The sequence below is a fragment of the Antechinus flavipes genome, chromosome 6 (assembly GCF_016432865.1).
Source record: "Antechinus flavipes isolate AdamAnt ecotype Samford, QLD, Australia chromosome 6, AdamAnt_v2, whole genome shotgun sequence".
NCBI lineage: Eukaryota > Metazoa > Chordata > Mammalia > Dasyuromorphia > Dasyuridae > Antechinus > Antechinus flavipes.
This window is the reverse complement of record NC_067403.1, coordinates 221,592,361-221,610,450: the sequence shown is the minus strand read 5'-3', so window position 1 is coordinate 221,610,450 and position 18,090 is coordinate 221,592,361. Positions and strand designations below refer to the sequence as shown.

The following is an 18,090-nucleotide window of genomic DNA, read 5'->3' as shown; positions in this document are numbered from 1 at the left end:
GTTACACTTGGAATTTACTGAGTTCAAGTAGAAAGGGAATTGACGTGATCAGATCTTTGTTTTTAGAAAGATCATTTTGTCAGTTGTGGAGGATGACCTTCAGTGAAGGTAGAAATGAATCGTCTATATGTGAGGTTATTAGGGTCTGGGGTGATGGCTTTGTGAATCTCTGATATTACTATGTTGACCTTTGGAAAGAATTTGCCTTCTGAACGCTGTCATTCTTGAGACCAAACTCCAAAATATGAAATAGTTTTAGAATGAAATTTAATAGGTTTCTTGGAGCAGAGAGAAGGAGGAAGGAAGGGAAGAAGAGAGGGCAGAAAAGAAGTATTAAAGGAGAGAGTGAATGTGAGAGCACACAAGTTCAAGGTCTAAAAAGTTGAAGTGGCTTAGTTTCTTCCAGGTTTTGGAAGTTTTATATTATGTAGGATTTTAGACAAGTGTACCTACACATGGATATAATTACAGTTAAGTAAGTTTCCTAACAGAACAACTTGAAAACAATGTAAATTGAGGTGGATATCAGTAAATATAAACATTCAATAAAATTCAGGCAAACCCAAAATACAAGCTTGATTGGGCCCTAAACATGTCCTAAGCAAGTGAATCCAAAACATAAAGCTTTCAAAGTTAGAAAGTGGCCAAATTATGAAGGACTTTCAAAGCCAATTATTAGCTATCTTTACCAGTTATTATTGTCCTGCAAGAAAATGGATCCACAACTGGAGGACCCCAAAATTCCTTGTAGACATCTCTAGTATTCTTAGAGGGTTACTGAGAGCAGGGAAATGTTCTGGGTTTAAACAGTCTCAAGTTGCATCAAGTCATATTTAAACAATATAATAAAATGTTTTCCACAAGACTTTTTAGATTACTAGGATTTGCTTATAGCTTCATTCAACTGACCTAGCCAGTGAGTTATATATGAAAAAGTCATTTGATCTTTCAAATAGCCTAGTCATCTCTTCCAGATTATAAATTATTGATCTGCACTGGTAAAGAGAGTTACTTTGCTAAGGAGTTTCCTTCTAATCAGTGAAATAACCAAACTGAACTAAATCAAACCAAACAAAAGCACAATTCTTGCCCTCCTTGATGGGGGTGAACCATAAAACTGTATTCCCTTTAATCTGTAAAAGAAGGATGATTTGGGGTCTCAAGCTCTCCCCTGGGAAAAGCATACTTTTCCTAGACAAAGCCCTCCCCATGTTAAGTGGTCTCATTCAGTTGGAGATCTCAGCCTGACAGTCCTATTGAGTGGCTGGAAACTCCAAGATAAATGACCTTTTCAACTGGAAATCTAGGCCCGGGGTTATTGAAGTCCAAGCCTCAAATGGCTAATAAAAGACAACTCTGAACCCTGAATCTTTGCAGAAGTTCTAAGCAGGACTATGCTTTGCCAAGGAAGCTCTCTTCTTGGCAAAGCTGCCTGACAGGACTTTTGCCCACTGTGGGGATATTCCTTTCTCAGTGTGAACTTTTGTTGCCTTCCTGACAGGACCTTGCCACTAAGAAGATTGTCTTCTTAGCAAAACTGACTTCTCATTGCAAAACTCCTAATGAAGAATTTTTTCCACTAAGAAAGCCTCCTTCTTATTGAACAATAAAATTCCCTTTTTTGTCACAGCTAAGAAAGCTTCCTTCTTAGTGAACAATAAAATTCCCCTTTTTTTTTTTTTTGTCACAGCTAAGAAAGCTTCCTTCTTAGTGAACAATAAAATTCCCTTTTTTTGTCACAGCTAAGAAAGCTTCCTTCTTAGTGAACAATAATTTTTTTTTTTTTTTTGTCACACACAGATTTTTAGGTTTGTGAATTCTTTCACATTGGACCTGCGCCAACCAGAGGGGATTCCCCACCCCAATTCTCACACTTCTTCACTACCACAAACCTCATCATTTGCACCTCATTATCCTCATCCCTGGCATTTAATATCACTACAAAAATATCTAAGCTTATTAAAATGCTTCTCTGTATCCAAATCAGACAGTTTTAATAAATTAAAACCTCATGAGATGAAACTCTTAAGTAATTAGTATTATAGAATACTGGGGTTGGACATGGCCTCAGAGACCACTAGCTACTTCATTTTCTCGCTGGACAATAACTGATAAAGATAGCTAATAATTGGCTTTGAAAGCCCTTCATAATTTGGCCACTTTCTAACTTTGAAATATTCTTATACTTTATTTTGCTCCATTTATGTCGCACTCCATCTCTCTGTTCTGTGTTCTCTATGCCTGGAATAGTGTCCCCCTCACCTTTATCTTGACTTGAGACTAGGCTGAAATTCTGCCATTTACAGTGGAGTTATTTTACAAGAACATAGTTGTTTGGACTTAGTTTCTTCCATTAGAAGGTAAGCTCCTTGAGGGCAGAAAGTGTTTTTTGTTACATTTTTGCCTCTCTTTGTATCCCCCAAACTTAACAAGATGCTTGATAAGCACTTAATAAATTCTTTTGATTGAACACCGTATCTGCCATAATGCTGCTTACATAAGTTCAAATTGTTGTAGCTGTAACAAAGTCGATTCATATTGAGCTCATCGTCTATTATATATAAAATGCTCCATATCTATGCTTTTACTTTTAAAATCAAGTGATTCACAGAATTTCATAGTAGAAAGGGATTCATTTACAAGAAAACAAAGGCCTGGAAAGATCAAACCTTTTGAATCATTAATAGATTTGGGAGTCAAATCCAGTGTGGCTCCAAATTCTGTGCTCTTTTGTTGGCCAGCACCCCATATATATTTATAACACCTGATACAAGCAGATAATTAAGACATGCTTACTAATTGATTTTTTTAAAACTATATTGCCTCTATTATAATATGTAAATACTTTACAAAATGTCAAGCAAATGTTATCTATTATCATTTATGCAGCTAATTTTAAAACTGAAAGCTTCCTTGAAGAGTTGTTTTTGAAGGAGATGAAATATCTCCTTGCTATAGTCAATAGTCCTCATGTGCTTTTGTGGCCAAGAAATAATTTGTCACCTGCCAGGAAATCTTTGGCACTCATGCTGATTAAAACTATAGAAGGAAATGACAAACGATTCCAGCAGCTTTGCCAAGAAAACCCCATGGTTAGTTGGTCCACAATGTCACAAGGAGTCAGATACAACTGATTTACTGAACAACAATAACAGCAACAAGGCAACAGACTGGTGAAGAGCTTTATTGGAACGAATTACATTGAGCTTTGGGCAAAGTTTGTCTTCAGGTGTATATCTGAAAGCTTTTTAGATTGGTAGGAATTGCTATTGCTTACATCCCACTAGCATAGTCTACAGCAACCCAGGAACTCTTTCGCGGCTCTGACATTTACTATTATATCTTACTGGGTAAATCACATCTCAGTGCTTGGAGTAACTTTTTGTAAAAATGAAATAAAACAGACATTTTCATCACGTAGTATAATGAAAAAGATGATTGCACATGAAACTTCAAAAAAAAAATCCTCCAAAACAAACAAACAAAAACAACTGAATCACAGAGAAAGTCTTCCAATCTATATTGGTAAAGGAAACACTTCACCAAGTGCCTTCTGTACCTCTTAAATCACAGGTTCAGTAACATTAAAAAATAATCTTATTAGATTTGGTTAATCATTCTGGCTTGTTGAGTCTATTGAGCAGAGTAGAAACTCATTGAGAGCAGAGACTTTGGTTTTTGTCTTAGCTCCCAACTAGCATGATGTCTTCCATAATTCAATTGAATCACTTTTTTATGGGTTTATATGGGTCCAAAATATATTTGGACAAAATATATTGTCAGAATTGTTGCATTAAGTTGTAGCTAGTCATTGGAGGTGACATTTATGCTGATGGAGTCAGACCTCAGTGAAAACATCAGAGCAGGCTCTGCTCAGTCTATTACTACATATATTAATAGATCATAACTTGAGACTGGAAAGGGAATTCAGAGATCCTCTAATCTACCCCCACCCCCCATTTTATAATGAAGAAGTTGATATAAAATGACTGGCCCCAAGCAGAGAGTTAAACTCTGGTCTTGTGCCTCCAAATACAGCATTCTTACTATTGCAGTGCACTGTTTTGAATCATAACACATTATAAAGAATATGAATTTTGTTATTGGGAGACTTGGCTCTGGGTCCCTGTTGCTAATTCCCTGTGTCATTTTGGACAAATCACTTCTCCTCAGTAGATCTTTATCTATTACAGCATTAGATCAGATCTCTAATAGTTCTAAGTATTGCCTCATTCAAATCTAATTCACACACAAGTCAAGACATCACCCTCATGATGCCATTGGTTCTCTTCAAGAACAAAAAAGAATGACAGGTGCCTTTTGATTTATAGTATCAAATGCTAATTAATCTGCTTCAATTCAATTTAAGATTTTTAAAATTAGATATGTCCCTGATCAAGTTTTAAGATCCATATTTTAGAATTCCTTTCCATGAAGTAGAGCATCATTAGTACAAAACTCCATATCTGTCTGTTTATCTAGATATCTACCAGGGGCAGCTAGGAGGCACGTGGATAGAGTACCACTGCTGAATTCAAGTCTAGTCTCAGACACTTATCACTTCCTAGCTGTGTGACACTGGGCAAGTCACTTAATCCCAATTAACTCAGGAAAAAAAATCTACTTATCATATTCTATTAAACATTTAGGATCATATCATTATAGACTTAGAATTGGAAAGGTCCTTAATAGTTATTTGGTCCAGAGCTTCCAGATTTTTCCCACTCATGACCCCTTTTAACCTTTTTAGGTGACTCCAGATATGTAGGTATAGAAAATAGGTATATACAAATTTACAGATAGTAAATCATAATTTCACAACTCCCACATTGTTATCAGAATTCATATGGAGTTGCAACCCACATTTTAAGAAGCTTGGATCTACAAGGATGGACAGAAGCAGCTACACCCAAAGAAAGAACACTGGGAAATGAATATAAACTGCTTACATTTTTGTTTTTCTTCCCGGATTATTTATACCTTCTGAATTCAATTCTCCCTGTGTAACAAGAAAACTGTTCGGTTCCACACACACATATTGTATCTAGGATATACTGTAACCTATTCAGCATGTAAAGGACTGCTTGCCATCTTGGGGAGGGGGTAGAGGGAGTGAGGGGAAAAATCGGAACAGAAGTGAATGCAAGGGATAATGCTGTAAAAAATTACCCTGACATGGGTTCTATCAATAAAAAGTTATTTAAAAAAAAAAATAAGAAGCTTGGATCTAGTCCTATGCGTAAGGAAGCTGACATTCAGATACGGTGTTTAGCATCAGGTCCCATAGCTTAGTTAAGTGACTGAGATTGGAGTGACACTGAGTCTTCTTCCAAACCTTGGGCTCTCTCACTGTATCTTTCTACACTGATGCTTCATTGTGGCTTGGGTTTGATATAGGATTCTTGAAGGCTATGCTATTGGAATGTAAGCTGGAACAGGTTCTACTTATCTAGAAAGCTTTTAGAATGGGGCCTGAAGATAGATTTTTAAATTCTAAACTAGTAATCTCAGGGAAGCTTGAATGTTGCCCAGTAGGTGAACAATTACTTCTCCTCCCCTCTCCCATAATATTTTATTTCCCCTCAATTACATGTAAAATAATTTAATTGTTTTTTAAGTTTTGAATTCCAAATTGTATTCCTTCTTTTCTCTTCTACCCTCTCCCTGAGGGGGAAGAAGCTCTGTGTAGTTTATACGTTAATAATTTTGTAAAACATTTCCATGTTAGTCATTTTGTAGAAGAAAACTCCAATAGAAAGAAAGAAAGATAATATGCTTTGATCTGTATTCAGACATCACAGATAATATTTTTTCATTGAGTCCCTTGGGATTGTCTTGGATCATTGTATTGAGAAGAGCCACGTCATTCACAGTTGGTAAAAACTTATTTTTGACCACAGAAACTCATGAAGATTATCTATTAAGACAAGGAGTGATTTGATTTCCTTGAAAAACAAATATTTATGTATAAGAGACTATGCTTGGTTTATTACAGGGTGTATCCAGACCAATTAAATCATAGGCAAATATGTACCTGATGAATAGACATTTGTGTCTTCTATATACTTAGCTAGAAGCCTGAAAGGAAACAAAATAATAAATTTGTTCCTGACCACAAACAGCCTATATAATCTTGCAGGGAGAGATCCAAGGCTAAGAAATGTTAAATAATTAAAAAGTGAATAGAAATGACTTTTTGAAATGGTACAGAAAAAGAATAGAATAGATGAGTGATCACTTGAGTGATCAGAGAAACTTTGACAAAGTATATGAAACTGCAAAGAATAGATAGGATTTGGTTAAATAGAGAGGAGAAGGGAAAACAATCGAGGTAGAGAAAAGAATGAAGATAAAGATACTACAGCCACTAGGCAAGAAAATAAGCATTTATTAAGCACCTGTTGTATACCAGATCTATACAAGGGAATACAACAATGAGACATCAACTGCCCTTAAGGAGCTTGACTTGTTGTTTGTTGTTTAGTCATTTTCAGTCATGCCCAACTCTGTGATTCTTTTTGGGGTGTTCTTGGCAAAAATATAGGACTGGTTTGCCATTTCCTTCTCCAACTCATTCTACATATAAGTCAACTGAGACAAACAGGGATAAATGACTTGCCCAGGGTCACACAGATAGTAAATGTCTCATCCATTTTGGATCAGACATTATTTTGATCAGATTAAGAAAAAATCCAGGCTTAAGATAACAAGGACTTGGTGTAAAACTATGGCAAAAGTCATTGAAATGAAAAGAGAGGTGAAAGAGGTGGCAAGGTTTAGCAAATCCTTAGCTCACTGGAGTTAAAAGAAAATCAGAAAACTTTCAAAAAAAAAAAAAGATAGTAAAGATTCTATAATTCAACAATCTAAGCAGTGAGGAAACCTATCTGTTGTGTCGCCAAATACAAGATCATCTAAGCCCTTGATTAGGTATCTTGGGGGAAAAGGAACGTGTATAGCAGGAAAGAGAATCCTGAACTAAGAAACTGAAGGTTGATTGCAAATCCTGTCCCACCACATATTCCTGAGCCAGCCATCTGATCAGGCAAATGAAGGTATTAACTACCTGTCTACCCCCCAGGGTTATTGTCAGTGTTAGATAAAAACATGTGTGAAAAGACTTGGGTAAATCATACAATGCTACTTAAATATAAGTTATTAGATTTCCTCCCATGGTAGCCTGTTGTACATATTGTACTGTTCTGTTCATTAGAAAGAACTTCCTTATTTTGATCCAAAGTGGACCTTTGTTATTTTGACCCATTGCATCAAGTTTTATCTTCTGGAATACCATAGAAGTGGTCTATTTCCTTACCACTTGCCAATCCTTTGAAGACAATGCTTGTTTCTATTTAGTTTTTCTCCCTCCTATTGGCTAAATTTTCTCTGGTTTTCAACTTTCTATGGAAAGACTTTGGGAAGGGAGGGAGAAAAAAGTGCATAGCAGAGAACAAAAGAAAAGTTAGAAAGAAGCACAAAAAAGCAAGGTAGCTTTGAAAATAATGCATAGTATTCATCACAATTTTCTTTTAAACAATTGAAATGGAAACATGGTTTTATATTTACTTAAGTTGCACTGCATACATGGAAATGTTTTGTTTTGGGGTCTTCTATATTTAAGTTCAAAATGAATAAAAAATAAAATAATGGGGTTGCTATAAGTGAAAAAAGATTTGTCAGACCTGTTCACTATCCTGGTGGTTCTCCTTTAGATGCTAATCTGTCAGTGTCCCTCTTAAAATGTGATGCTTATACTCCAGAAAAAAGCTGAGAAAGAACACATGTTCCTCCCTTGTTGTCAGGATACTTAATTTCAGATTCCATCTCTGATATTTATTACATGTGATTTTGTGCCAATCACTTAACCTCCCTAGTACTAAGTTTTCATGTCTGTAAAATTATAGAGTCTTGGACTGGGCATGTTTTTTCCTGTTCTAGATCAGAATCTCTCTGCTGCATATTTGCAGGAGACTATAAATGGGAAATATCATTATCTGTCAATAAATATTAATGTTTATGCTATGAAAGCTACTATGAGCCAGGCGTTATGCCAAGTGTTGAGGATACAGAAAAAGGCAAAAGATCTGCTCTCAAGGACCCTACAGTCCAATGGGAGAGACAACAGGCAAATCACTATGTACAAACAAGCCACCTATAATAAATTGGAGATAATCAACAGAAGAACAAGAGAGAAAGATGAGTAGAGAAAATTCTAGACATGGAAAACAGCCCCTAAAAACGTCTCATCAGGAGAGGAAATTTCTTGTGTGAGAAACAGAAAGGAGAAAATTGTCACTAAGTCATAGGTAGAAGGCAGGGGTGGTTTAAGGTAAGAAAAGACTGGAAAGGTGGGGGAGAGAGATCATATTATGAAGAGCTTTGAATATCAGAGATATCAGATATAGTTGATAAGTTTCTTTTGCTGGACTTTTTCCAATCTCTCTCTCTCTCTCTCTCTCTCTCTCTCTCTCTCTCTCTCTCTCTCTCTCTCTCTCTCTCTCTCTCTCTTTTTGTTAAAAGGGATGACTTGCTGGGTTGCCAAGGGAGAATTGATTCAGAAATGAAGATGATATTTAAAAAAAAAAGATACCTACATATATAAAGTGTTCCAAAAAGTTCGTTTCATGTGTTAAAGCTTAAATATGTGTCAGTATTTATAGACCTGTAGAAATATATATGTATATAGAGGGACACACATATATGAATGTGTGCGTGTGTATTCACACACACACACACACACACACACATATGTGTGTGGGTGTATATATATATTCTGTCCCTCCCTCTATCTGTCTCTGACTTTTTCCTTGTCTGTCTCTCACTATCTCTCTGTGTCTCTCCTCTCTTCTTCCCTCCTTATTTCTCTAGAAATGGTTTGATCAGTACAGACCACAGTGGAATTGGCTATTTTACATGAAAGACTCCAAGTTTACTGGTCTGACAGAGATAGTTTATCATTAGTAGTAGAGAAATTGATGGGAATGAGCTTATAAGAAAGGGGAGCTATTTTATTTGGGGGGAGTAGGTGTGGTTGGACTTTGGGATCATGGGATCCAGGCTGAAAAACTGGATTGATCCTCAGGTACCCTTGATTCCAACTCCGTTATTTTACAAATCAGGAAAGTGAGGCTCAATGAGATTAAGTGACTCCTTCAGAATCACAAAGGTTGTAAATGTTAGAAGTAGAATTTAAACTCTGGTCTTCTCAATGCCAAGTAACTTCCCCATGCAACATCAACAAGAATGTTTGGAGTAAGAAGTATATTTGTAACTAACTAACTAATTTACTATTAAGTTTTAGAAGTACTAAGTAAGAAACTTATGAGTTGGAATTTGACCAAATTGATTTTAAGGTTACAGTGATTTGGTTGAAATCTATAAAGAGAGATAGAGTTTGAAACCAAGTTCTCTGAGCAGATCTGGATCCAGCCAAAACATTTTAAGAGAGAAGGTGGGATTACATTTGTGGATAATTCAAGAGCACTAGAGAAAACAGGACCAGAGTTCAGGGTAGAGTCAAAAAACTGGGGACATAGATTTGGAAACCATACAATTTTTAAGTGATAGATAATGTCATAATAATCTCCTTTGTTTTTCATTTTAAAATGGTTTCCAACTCAATTTCTAATTCATATCCATTAATGGCTTTCAACCCTTGTTGGTCTCATGGACATTTCAATGATTTGAATGAAATAGCATTCCTATTTATGGAGCATCTCCAAAGAAGTGAAACTGATTTCACTCTCCCTAGAACAGGTCTTTCTTGACTTTTATTCCTCTCTTTGGAATGCCCTCCTCCTTGCACCTGTTAAAGAGCTCTACCTACCCTTCAAGGCTAAACCTTCTTTGCCAAGTTTTCTCTGGTCTTCCCAGGTGAAAATAATATCACCTCCTCTAGTATATTATGCATTCTGAAGAGTACTGCTGCATCTTACTTATCTTTATAACTTCCTAGCACAATACTTGGCACATAGTGAGATATTAATAAACATTTTAAATGAAAACAAAATAAAGCCAACTTGCCATAAGATATGATGAAGTTTCTGTACTGAAAGATACCAACATTGTCCAGATAAAAATCTATCACTCTTGGATATGCTATTGTGAAGTTTTGGCTTTATAATTTCTGTTTTTCTTATCCTCTTTTGACATATTTGAACTAGATATCACAGGGAAGGGAAAATGTTAGACAGATGTTAAGGAAAATTAGAATCTTTCTCAAACTCACCTAGCCAAAAGAGTATGCCAAGGAAGATATTAAATAAAGGGTGGAGAGAAAAGAAGCTTGACTTTTGGGAAATTTTCAGACAGATGGGTCAAAGTGGAAGAAGAATTGGAATGGTGCTGTTCCTTCATCTTTCCCTTGAAGGATATGATTTCTAGATCTGTGCAGCTGAATTTATTTGAGTAATTGTGAAAGAATCTTTCTATCGTCCACTTTGTGTATGTGTATTTATTTGTGACAAATGTGTACGGTAATATGAAAATGAGTAACAATCAAGAAAATTTCCATTTCTAACTTTTACTGTATCCATGGAAATTTATTGTTCAGTAAGATGGAAAGGAAAAATCAAGATCACAAAGGAAAATCCATATTCAAATTCTGCTTTTGAAAATCTGTAGATTTAAATTGAAGGAATTATTAAACATCTGATCTCTCTTAGAAAGATTCTTGAAAAATTGACCTGTTGATTGCTCATGTTTAACCTATATCGAATTGTTTGCTATCTTGGTACAGAAGAAAGTAAGAGAGGGAGGGAAAAAAATTAGAAAACAAAATTTTACAAACATGAATGTTGAAAACTATCTTTTCATGTATTTGACCTATGTTTTAGTGGAATAACTGGGCTGGTAGATGAGAAACTGATTCTCTAGGAAGAAAGAGACCAAAAGAAAATGCCATATTTCTATTCAGGGAAATGAGGGCTTAGGAAGATCAACAATGCACACCCTTCTGGGGATTTATCAGCTTCTCAGGCCACCGCTTACTTGGGTCCCTTGACTTTTCTCAAGGAACACCTATTACAGAAAGGTTTTATCTTCTGCTAAGTTCATCTAGTACTTCTGCTGATTTCCCAACTCAAGAGTTTATGAAATATCAGGTTTGGCTGCTATGGAAATGATTCCCTGCTGCTCCCTGAAAACAGAGCACTTGGGTTTCGGGTTTTGCCTTTATCTGATGGGACCTATTTCTCTGTATTTCTATACTCGTTTCATTTTTTGTTCCTCTCCACCCACCACATTAGCTCTCCTCCTTGAGCTTGGTAAGCTCCTGCAGGACACATGTGAACAAATTTCCACATCAGCCTGCTTCATTATGGGGAAATCATATTAAGAAGTGGTACAATAAAAAACACTGGCGTTGGAGTCAGAATAAAAGTTCAAATCCTGCCTCAGATGAGTACTGTCCCTTGGGGCCGTGGCCACGCTCCAATCCCATTAGCCTCAGTTTCTTATTCCATAAAATAAGGTGTTTGGCCTGAGATGGCTTCTTTTTAAAAGTAATATTTTATTTTTTCCTCAATTAAATGTAAAAGCAATTTTTAACATTAAAAAAACTTCAGTTTCAAATTCTATCCTTCCCTATCTCTTCTCTTCTCTCCCTAAGATGGTAACCAAACTGATATAAGTTATACTAGTGCAAACCTGTAAAACAGATGTCCACATTAGTCATTTTGTAAGAGAAAATCTGAACCAAAAAAAAAAAAGTAAAGAAAGTGAAAAATAGTATGCTTTGGTTTGTATTCAGACATCATCACTTCTTTTTCTGAGACATAATGTTTTTTATGATGAGTCTTTTGGGATTGTCTTAGATCGCTTTTGCTGAAAGACATTCACAGTTGTCCATTGCACAAAGTGATAGCAATATTGTACAATGTTCTCCTGATTTTGCTCACTTCCCTCTGTTATTGGTGCAGATAAGTCTTTCCAGGTTTTTCTGAGATCATTGTGCTCATTATTTCTTAAAGCACAATAATGTTCCAACCAATCACTATATATGCCTTCTAGTAGCTACCAACACTAAATTTATGACTATTTACTCTTTTGCTGAAAGATAAAATTATAGCTGAGTTGATTTCTCTTTTAGTCTGTTATCGAATGAATTGATTTCTTTAGCCTGACTTGTAAAATCAAAGAGGATCCAGAAAATAATTTTGTTAGCATTTTATTAGTAGTAGAGAAATTGATGGGAATGAGCTTGCAAAAAATAAATATGCAAAAAGTAAAATTCTATGACTAGTAGAAGGCAGCTAATTAGAACAATGAATAGAGCGTCAAGCCTGAAGTCAGGATGTTCAAATCTAGCCTCAGATACTTAATAGCTATGGTCCCTCGATAAGTCACCTAACTTTGGCTCAGTTCCTCATCTATAAAAAAATGAATTAGAAAAGGAAATAGCAAATCTCTCTAGTATCTTTGCCAAGAAAATCCCAAATGGAGTCAGGAAATGACTGAACAACAGCGATGGCTATTAGAAGGATCCCTCATTTTTCAGCTACGGAATCCCTCCCCCCAAATGAAGCACGGAGACCTTAAATGACACTAGTCAAGATTCTGTAGATAGTAAATCATCATTAACTATAACTAAAAGTGATCTTAGTAGTCAATCTACCCCCTTTCTTTTACAGATGAGGAAAATGAATCCCCGAAAGAAGCAGCCAAAATGACTGGGTCACAAATAAGAGAGAAGATTCTAGATATCAGAAGATATGAGATAATGGACATAAAGGATTTTGTAAACTTTGAAGAGCTTTATATATGCCAGTTATTAGTATTGCTACTACTGTTATTATTATTAGACAGAATAAGATGATGGCTTTGTTGTTTGAGCCTTCCACACTACATTTCTGCTGAGCTCAAGTAATGTTCGTGAAGTGGTGTGCTGGCATATATTTAACCAGCAGGGTCTCCAGGGGAAAAAATGGATGCACACAATTTCAAATTTAATTTGCATTATTAACACTTTCTTAAATCTAGACAATTGACAAAACAATCAAGCCCTGATTTATAACTTTCTGATTTGCCGTATAAATGCTCACAGTGAAAATTTAATTGTCTCTCCACAATTTTTAATCTTTTCCATTAAAACTTTCCATTTAGTACTTTGCCTTTCTTCATAATATTTGAATTATAAAATTAAAATGATGAGAAAAAAGTAAGAATTTAAATTAAAATCTGCATATACAATAACAACATTATAATAAACTTGTGATCTCATCTACTGGGTTGCTCTCTCTCCTCTATTAATGTAGGTTGCCTCTTATCCAGATCTCTTATCCACATTTACTACTTGTTAGTGGATGTCCCCATTTAAGGATTGTCATTCAGCCACTTGAATTGTACTTGATTCTTCACAACCCCATTTACGATGTGCTTAGTTAGAATACTGGAGTAGTTTAGTATTTCCTTCTCCAGGTCATTTTACAGATGAGGAAAAGGAGGCATGCCCAGGGTTACAAAGTTACCAAGTATCTGATTTAACTCAGATCTTCCTAACTCTAGCCTGGGAGATCTGGCAACCTACTTATCTGCCCCAAACACTTAAGGTTAGGAGGAAAAAGAAAAAATAATAATATTCTTGGAAAAGCCCAAGGTGAAACTTTCAATTAAGAGTGTTAGAAAGCATCAGGATTCTAAAAGTCAAGGAAAGATCAGTTAGGGTATAGTAGTCAGAAAATATCAGGGAAGAGAACTGGGGGGAGAGGGAAGTGTAGAGGGGAAGGGGGGAAGAGAGGGGGTGTGATCGTCATCCAAAGCTGCAGAAAAAGCCAAGGAAGAGAGGACTAAGAAGAGGTCAATGGTTTTGTAGTTTAAACCATTGGTGACCTTAAAGGGAACAGTATCAGTGGAATTGTATGGAAGGAAAGCAGATTATAGATTGATGAGTAAATTGGCAAGAAAGTACTGGGAGCAAATAGACCACACATAATTGAAATTTAACAGTAAGGGAAAGTAAAGGCTGGTGGCAATGTGAGGGCCAAGAGGCAGTTTTAGGATGAGAGCTGTTGGATTTGATAAATTCTGAATAATTAAGACACTAATACATAATACCCAATCAAAGGAAGATGGAATGTTTTTTAAGTGACTGACATATTCACTTAAAAGTATGCTGTAGCATTCACAAACACTCAAGATTCAGAATTCAAATCAGTGCATTGTGCAAAACACTGATTATATAGACCATTTGGGCAGTTAGAGCGAGGGGAGACTTTGGGAATCATTGGGAGTTTTTAACCTGAGGTCTACTGACTTCCAATGGATCCGTGGATAGATTTTAAGGATTTAGTGAAGTTTATAAGAAAAATGGCATCTTTATTTCAATAAAAATGATTTCCTTTGTCATCTATTTTAACATCATTAGTCAGAGAAGGGGTCCTAGACTTCATCAGATATCCAAAAGGATTAAGGACACTAGGAACTTTTGATTGCCACTTTACAGATGAGGAAACTGAGTCTTAGGGAAGTCATTCATTGAGTCAGTTTTGAGCTGGGACTAGAATCCAGGTCAGTATTTTAACCACTATACCATCTATCACCATCAAATATCTGGAATAATGCTTTTCTCTATATGTAGCATTTTGAACATTATAATTATAATATTGTATATATTCATTTATGTATATGTGTATAGGGGTATGCATACATCTTTTCCTATATTTTCAGCTCTTTGGATCTTATCCTTTTAGGCAGATAGTAGAAGTTAACTTATTAATTGTAGGTACAAGAGCTAATGAGAATGAGTGGAAAAAATTGATGTTTAATTTTTTTAAAAATGTAATTTTATAACTTTCCAGTATAGAACTGATAGTATTTGCTAAAAGAAAAAAGCTTCATAGTAGAGATGTCAAGTCTCTTAAGACGATAAATGTCCTTGGAATTAGTTTGTTCTATTGAGCAGGTCAAACATCTCTTTCCATAGGTAGCTTTTCTGGAGTATGGCTTAGCTTGGCAAACTGTACATTTATAGAAAGTTTAAAGATAACACTTTGCTCTTACCCACAGTGGGATTCCTTTTCAGAATTTATAGAGCTTATAATAATAAGATTTTTCTGCATTTATTTTAAATAGGGAGAAACCATTTAGTATAGTAGATGGTGGTCTTGCTATGGAGCCAGAAATGCCTACTTTCAGATTCTGCCTCTGACATGTACAAACTGTGTGACCTTAAGTAAATGATTTAATTTCCCAGTTCTCTGGGAAGATTTTAAAAAATTATCTGCTTAGATGAAGGGAATCTCCACACAGGAATTTCCCTACATTGATTGAAATGGCAGGTCAGAACCAAAATAAAGTACTTTCTATTACTGATAAAGTTTAGAAAGGAAAATGAAGTTAATAAACTAAAAATCTCATTCATTATTGAACATCTTATATTACTAGTTAAATATATTTTCCCTGTCTATCTCACCCACTGTTCAAAAGAAAAAAACTTGGATAATAGATCCCTTTAGACTGCATCTATATTCAGTCCTTTGGGATAACCAGGAACAAGGCTAAGATCTATCCTGGATATTAAAGAGAACCCCTTTTTAATCTCAAGGCAGGTTTTCTTTATCACCTACCAGCCTCAGTCTGCCTCCTCTTTTTTGGCCAGCCTGTGACAAACCAGAAAATTCAGTCATTTGAATATTAAACCAAATATATTTGGGGATCTGCTGCAAACCAATTATACAAAGGCAGTGTTAGTGCATCCATATTTTCCATTCCCATCATTACCTCAATTGGATTGTTGAGAATCATAGTGCTCTCCCTCACAATGCATTGCTCTGAATGTCCCTTATGAGTAAGGGGAAATAATATCCAATCCATAGGGGCCAAATGACACTTTAGATATTAAGTCATGCAAAGTTTTTGGTAAACAAAGAAAATAATAATTAAAAAAATTACCTCCTATTCTGAATCTCCTCCACAGCTCCCTTTGCAAATGAATGGAGATCAGTCACATCAAACACTGGCCCCAACCTTCCTTGCAACCTCCTCCTATCTCTGGTGGCACTCTTTCTAAGAAGCTGGTGTTTCCTGCTTCTGCCAGTGGCCCTGCTGCCCTGCCCCCAGCGGGTACATGACACAAAGCTACTTGCAAATGAAGGGGGATGGCCCAATCAGAAGGCACAGCCAAACTCTGGAGAGATCCTGAGAGTGAACAAATAAATAAAGAGAAGTTAAAGGCTTCCAAGTCTTAAAGTGGAGAAACCAAACAGGGAAAATTGTGGCTGCCAGAGACACTCACAGAGCCATGGTCTTTAGGAGGATCCAGCCGCTTTTGCCTGAGGCTTCTGAGTCCCTTCCCTGGTCCTGGGATAGCAGCAGCTTCCAGTCAGCTGCATACCGCCCCCCTCCCCACCTCCATCTGTTCCTAGCTCCTACTTCTTCCTGGTAAAATGTTAGGACTTGGAGCTATAACTATTTAACAGATCAAAAGACAAACAGTTTCTAGGTTACCCTTGTGACCAGAAACTCCTTGGTCTCCCAGGATGCCCAGTTTCTGTTTCCCAGAAAGTGACCTTGGGAAGGTCAAAGAGAGGGGCAAAGTCAGCCCTGAATAGTATCCAGCTCTCCTGGACGCTGATCCCCAAAGAGCCAAGCCCAGTACCTGCCTGCCTTCTTCCTTCCAAACTCTAGCCCAAAGGTTGGCAGCTCCTAGAGCTGGCACAGGGCTTCCTTATCACCCAAGCACTGCCTAATGAATTAGTTGATCAGCTAGCAAGTCTCCTTAGAAAAAAAGAAGGAGGAGAGAGAAAAGGATAAAGACCAGAAGGGTGAAGAGGAGGAGGGAGAAAGACCAAGATAAGACAAAAAAGCGGATGAAGAAAGATGCTGGAGGGAGGAGGAAGGGGGGAAAGGAAGATGAGGAAGAGGAAAAGGGTAGGGAGAGACTTAGGACAATGGAAGAAAGGTGGAGAGAAAAGAGCAGAAGACCAGATGAAGAGAGAAGGGAAGAGTAAGTAGGAAGGAGAAAAGAACAGGGAAGAGGAGGGGGAATAAGAAGGAGAAGGAAGATCTGGGGGAAGAAGAAGATCAAGAGGATGGAGGAGGAAAAGCAGAGAAGAGGATTAGGAGGAATAAAGAGGAGAATAATATTAATAGCCATTATTTACTTAACATTTTGAAGTTTGCAAAGCTCTTTAAAAATATGATTTCATTTTATCCTCACGGATTTCCCCCATGTTCCAGATGAAAAAATTGAGGCAAAGAGGGACATAGAGATAGGTAAGTGTCTGAGGCCAGATTTGAACTGAGAATTTCCTGACTTCAGGTCCAAGGTAGAAACATTAGGAGGAAGGAAGAGTTGGAGGAGAAAGGAGGAGTAATAAGGTAAGAGTAGATGTAAAAAGGAATATCCGGGGGGAGAAGGTGGAGGAAGATAACCAGGAAGGATGGATTATGTGTTATTTTCTTGATCCTTATAACTTCTCATTTGCCTGTGAGGTAGGGAGGAAGAGGAAGAAAGGGAAGAAGAGGGAGGAATACCAGGAGGAGGAGGAGGAGGAGGAAGAAGAAGAAAAATGGAGGTTTGTGATTCTGGGAGAAGCAGCAGAAGGAGGTTATTGGACCAGGAGAAAGAAGGGAGGAAGGTATTAGAAAGAAATCTGGGAAAAGGAAGTAGCCTAATTAGGCCATTGGCAGCCTGGGGCTAGAGGGCTTCCCGCGTAGGAGAGGGGGAGAAGAAGGGAATGATTGTAGGGGACTAGCATCCTAATGCACACCCTCCCCTGCTCCACCAGTCTCCTCTCTGGGAAAGTAGTCACCTCAGCCCGCAGCCTGTTGTTTCTTGTCTTGTTGGTTTTCCCAGTTGCTGACAGGTAGAAAATCAAGGAGAGAGCAGAGAAAGAAGCAACGTCTGCCCTGTCCCGTAGGTGGTGGCTGCTCGTCTGGGAAGCCCTGTGTTCCAAGACTGGTATGATGGCCAGATCTCAAAAAGATGCACCCTCTGGAGTTCGGCCTCTTTTTTGGAACAGAATGGATGATGCATCATGGTGCCTCTGACAAGCTGGCTCTCCTCCCTCTTTTTTCCTCCCTCCCCTCCTTCTTCTCTTCCTCTTTTACCTCCTCTTCTCTTTCCATGTTTCTTCTGTTCCCCTTTTCCTC

At 37.1% G+C, this 18,090-nt stretch overlaps 1 protein-coding gene and 1 long non-coding RNA gene across 4 annotated transcripts in view; one reads left to right on the top strand and one right to left on the bottom strand.

Annotated features, from left to right (window-relative positions):
* The window catches only part of LOC127539845 (uncharacterized), a 105,709-nt gene extending 92,491 nt beyond the window's left edge, over nucleotides 1-13,218 (top strand). Inside the window, exon 2 of the long non-coding RNA XR_007948036.1 lies at nucleotides 12,630-13,218. This is a non-coding gene — a long non-coding RNA (uncharacterized LOC127539845). The remainder of the gene's footprint in view (nucleotides 1-12,629) is intronic.
* BBOX1 (gamma-butyrobetaine hydroxylase 1) overlaps nucleotides 1-18,090 on the bottom strand; it is a 105,429-nt gene that overhangs the window by 62,561 nt on the left and 24,778 nt on the right. The window contains exons 1-2 of one of the 3 annotated variants that reach the window (XM_051964232.1): nucleotides 16,232-16,353; nucleotides 15,889-16,134 (exon numbers count right to left, since the gene is read on the bottom strand). The exons of 1 other annotated variant lie outside the window; for it this stretch is intronic. The gene's annotated coding sequence lies outside the window, so the exon portion shown is untranslated. Of the gene's footprint in view, nucleotides 1-15,888; nucleotides 16,135-16,231; nucleotides 16,354-18,090 lie in introns of those variants that run through there. One more of the 3 variants, XM_051964231.1, reaches the window with a different exon arrangement.